General features: G+C 31.7%; 2 pseudogenes; both read left to right on the forward strand.

The window, feature by feature from the left end:
• Positions 1–1,667: 1,667 nt before the first annotated feature.
• LOC148946321 (uncharacterized) lies at positions 1,668–2,284 on the forward strand (annotated as a pseudogene).
• A 983-nt stretch (positions 2,285–3,267) lies between these two features.
• LOC148946322 (uncharacterized) lies at positions 3,268–4,848 on the forward strand (annotated as a pseudogene).
• The last annotated feature ends 466 nt before the right edge of the window (positions 4,849–5,314 follow it).

Genomic DNA, 5,314 nt, shown 5'->3' on the forward strand with positions numbered 1-5,314 from the left:
GTTCGGTTACATACGGTATAAATTTACGAATTATTTCATGAACCATGAACTGGAAGATCAACTTCTGGTGAGAGGAATCCTTTGGTACAGACTTGCTGAGAATTCTAAATGTCCTAATGGCCTTTTTTACTTTAGTGATTCTCGGTAGGTGCGTAATGTTGTCATGTACCTTTAATTTTATAATGATGTCAATGAATTTGCCTAGATTCTTACGAAACCATCTTCTATTGTTTGACAAATAAGATTTTGTTTCGTGGTGAAGTAAGATCATTCTTAAGATTTTATGATCCAATTTTGTGATTAAATACCGTGTATTTACGGTTAAATGGGTTGTCGTTCGAGCCCCATTGCCAAGTGAGGCTCTTACAGCGTGGGGGTTATTTGCTTGGATGGCCAGATCCAAGGGATGGATTTTGAGAGATGTTTCTTCCCCACTAACCAGAAATGTTGGTTCATTGGTAATGTCATATTCATTTGCGTCGCACATATCTCCAATAGTATTTAAAACGTTTTTATATTTCATCCATTCAGGAGTCAACTTTTTGAATCTATTTCTTCTTCCTGTGGACGTATTTTCCGTTACAAATTGATGCAGTATCATTTTGCCTGACGAGATAAATTCATCAGATATAATTTGTTGATTCTCAACTTCGTATTCAGTCATTATTGGGTATAGGGATGAAAAATTATTTGTTTTTGAGTAATTGGGTCTACAGGCTAAGTATGGGTACTTATGTATTAAAATCAAGCAAAATTAAAAATATTAAAATATTAAATTTGTAGTATAATGTAGTAAAAAAATAGGATTATAAAAAAATCTTTAGGTAGCTAAGGGCAAAATTTTTTTTTTTTTTAATATTACACAGTAAGGGGTTAGTTACTAAATGTTAGTTTAGCAAACTATCACTCTATTTTTGTTAGTGTATTAATTGTTTAAGTAAGAATTTTACTCACTTTCCTTGGAGCAACTTGACAGTTTTTAGTCAACTAGTGTTCAAGACATATGAAATATGATAACAATCTAATTAAAGACTTGTAACCTAACAAGAAATATCCAGTGCAACAAAATCAACCAAACCTTTCTTTCTTCAATAAAAAGGTCTTACCCCCTTACCTAAAAATAGACTCCTATAAGATCAAATCCAATTTACAAATTATAGACTATTCAATTTTGAACAAAAACAACTATAAATAACATATAGAATTTTAATCACAAATTTATAGCCAAAAATCAATGCTTTTATGTTATCAATATAAATCCTTTAAATTATATGTATGTATTATCAAATATAGGCTATACAAGCCTATTACAAGAAAAATCTAAAAGATGCATGATGGAATTGCGCCAACTAACCTTAATGTACGATACAATGCTTAATATTGTGACAACTAGTATATATAAGTACTTTAGATTACCCTTATAAAACAGTTTAGTATAGCATAAACAATGAGTGAGAACATTGGTCCTAGTAGAGGTATAATAAAATTTGGACATTAACTAAACATTGTTGAGTATTCTAGCTAACAATTTATACAAATGATAGAATAATTAATAATGAAAGTACTCTGATTACTTATTATATCCAAAAGACACTGTGATTTTTTAACAAGAAAAATCGATAGTCATGGTGTGAACAAAACGATATTTACAATCAAGTTTTTCAAATGAAGGTCATACAAGAATTTCTTAATAATATACATAACTAATGTTAGCATTGATTTTAGAGACCAAAATGATGATCAAATCAATAATGATGAGCATTTTTATTCTACATATAAAAACTCAGGACATAGTAAAACATGGATTAATTTTCAAGCATGAGAATTCACTTCTAGCCAGCCATAATGCATGGAAAATATTTATGAAACTAGATCCAAAACCTTTTGAGACCTTATTTCTCCAAGTAATGAGACTGGAAAGAAATACAAATGAACTAAAGGATTCAATCGTTCAATTTCTAGGATCAGACAAAGGAATACAAGAAAATAAAAGCTTCATAAAAAGAGAGAGGATAAATCAATTCCCATACTCCCAAACTTGAAATCAAAAAATCTAATGGAAGACTTTGATAAGAAAATGGCTGAAATAGATAAAGCTATGGGAATAAGCGCAAAAGGAAACAGACGAAAAAGATCAATAAAGGATTACTCCTCCTCCAAAAATGCTAAAGAACCACATCAAAGCTCAAAGATTACAACTCAACCCCCTTTAAAAGGAAGAAAACTGTATGATGGAAACTATGCATTAATAAATGAAATACCAAATATATGGAAATTTCTCTAGGGACCTAATGCTTGGAAAATTCTCAAGGGACTATGGAACAAAAAAGTCTTAGTAAAAATTTATGATGACCTACCAATTCTTGGAATGAACACTGAGATCACATTGAATCCCCAAGATACTATGAAATCCAGTACATCTAAATCTGAGGTACTAAACACTCAATCAACCCAAATTTAAGAAGGTGCAGCCCCTAAGGACACATCAAAAGCAACTTCACCCCCAATTCAAATAACCACAGTTAAATAAAGTCAAATGACGTGTTAAAATAAAAAAAAATACCAGAAATAATAAAAGTCACTGAAGTGATAGAAATTTCGACAGAGTCTACAAACACTGTGAGCAAGCCAATACACAAATATAAATTTCAATATTTTTGCAGAAAAATAAATCCAAGAAGAAACAAACGTGGAGATGACAAAAAAACAATGATCTTAAATGTCACAAAGAGAAAAGGAATGACCACCATTACAAAACCTACAATATAAATAATACCCACTAAAACAGAACCTATATAATTGGAAACATCAATATCTGACACAACCACCAACTCCCTCCCCAACTGGATACATCCAAATGAGACGTACCTAACAATTAAACAGTTACCCCAAACCAACCTGTGGGTGTTGAAATTATCAATGAGTAAGAAGACTGGACTACAAATGAGAATCACAATCATCAAAAATGATTATAATGGACAGGAAAATATAAAAAAAAATAAAAATGGTAAAGATAATGATGATTACTACCAAAGAGAATGTTGGACTATTGATGGAAAGAAAATTTGCGCACGACTGGCAGCTGATGAACCTACAGAAGATAACTTGGAAGTACTCCCAGAATTAACAAAATAAAATGCTCTAAAATTATCAAATCATCAAACCTTATTAATATTGTACAGACAAAGGTTGCAAACCTTATTTGAACTATCCAATGCTGAAATACAAAAAATCAAGCACAGCACAACAAGAATATTTGAAGTCTTCTTCAGGAAAAGCAGATATAGAAGGTCCACAAGCTTAATACCAGTCATTGGTGAACTTGCCTCATAACCATTTGGGTTATCAACCAATGAATACTTAAACATATTAAGAGAAAATGTAAAAAAATTGAATACAGCAATGAACACCACACTACATGTCCAGAAGATACAAGCAAGCATAGCTAGCTACCAAAAAGACAAAATTGAAGCAATTTCCAAGAAAATTTCAAGAACAGTCAATACAATGAATTACTTGAAAAATGAAGTTGACCGTGTATTATCAGATTCTGGACTAACACTAGTATCAATAGACATCATAACCATGTCGTTACTAAATCTGGCTACAGATGGGAGTAAATTTGAATGTGCCTTATTTGTGCGAACAGGCGGAACATTATCCTATAACTTAGTTGATCCAACCAGCTTAAAAAATATCCTAGATGAGATTAAAACCCACTTAACTTTCGGTCTCAATTTACCAGTGTAACCAGAAGTTGCTAACCTATTCCTATATTATACCAAACTAAAAGTACATATTACAGAAATAAACGACCAACTTTTTGCAGTAGTAACAATACCCCTGATCAATCAACAATCAATATATGATCTATATAAAATTTCTACCTTTCCTGTTAATATTAAGGAAACCAATTCATTTGTAAGCATCATCCCAGAGGCAGAGTATTTGTTAATTGACCAAGATAGAAGGAAATATGCATTGGCAAATGCGCAAGACTTAAAAGACTGTGTCACATTCAAAAACTTGGTCTGCCAACTAACATTACCTATCTACAATGTAAAAATATGATCATGTATTTTGGATATTTTTCTAAAAGAATCCCAACAGGAGGACGTCCCAAGTTCATGAAACGAACTTATAGTACGTGCAAAACGATAAATATTTATAAACCTCAGGAATGACATTTGGATATTTACTGTCCCTAACACGACAGTTGGAACCATTTCCTGCTACAATAATACCGAGAAAATAGACCCAAGCTACCGAACTGAACTATTATTACAGGATGTGGGAACCATAACAATCAAACAAAGTTGCCGCCTGATAGATAAGGAAACTACGGTGCAAGCACCACTAATTACGACAATTACAAATATGATAAGTCCAAAATTAGTAAATTTTCAGGTAATAAATTTATCATTTACAATCCCAAATATAAATGATGAAGAAATAAAAGACTCTATTTGGAAAAAAATAGACAACATAAAAGGCACTGTGCCACTAACAAAAATAAAAGAGGCATTGGATTCTCAGATACCATTCTTCACAAATGAAGAACAGAGACTAGAATATGTTGAGAACCCATATGGTCTATTTTCACCCAACTCATGGTACAACATTATTATAACAATATCCCTGGTATTTCTTGTTTCATTAAAAATAAGAGCCATATTAACTTTAAACTATGGTAAGCTCTTAAAAATATGCAACAAAGGGTCCAAACAAGAAGAAATGGATGTGCAAGAAATGCATCAGTTAAATCCATCAGCTCCTGACAATAACTCAGCCTCACGAATTCAGGGGATATTATATAGTACTAGAGAGTTGAGAGGTCCTCTCTTGTAATTTCTGATATCCAAAACTTATTGTAAACAAATATTGTTAATGTACTGTTTCAATAACATACATCATAAATAGAAAATGCACCAAAAGCTTAGTTAATGAAGACCTCCATTATTAATTGTAGTTAGTGTAACTTCAAAATATACTCTTATGCTTTTTTGTAACCCTGCAACTATTCCACCACAGTAATGTAATAAGTGGTGAAGACAGTGCTTATATATGTAACCGTTATATTTCACAAGCTGCACACAATATATGTAACTATGTAGTTTTGTAATATTATAAGTGTCTTATACCTTTAATTGTTAAGATATTCAAAGATTTCCTTTAATACATGTTGTTGAACACAAATCTACCTAGAATTTCTGTGATAGGAATTGGCATGTCACAAAGATACCAACTTGGTCACAAGCAATGTAACACCTTTGTCATAATTTGTCAACCACTGAAAAAACCCGAGAAGATACAT

This window comes from Artemia sp. Qi Xiang Cuo, chromosome 12 (genome assembly GCF_049724085.1).
Source record: "Artemia sp. Qi Xiang Cuo chromosome 12, ASM4972408v1, whole genome shotgun sequence".
Classification (NCBI taxonomy): domain Eukaryota; kingdom Metazoa; phylum Arthropoda; class Branchiopoda; order Anostraca; family Artemiidae; genus Artemia; species Artemia sp. Qi Xiang Cuo.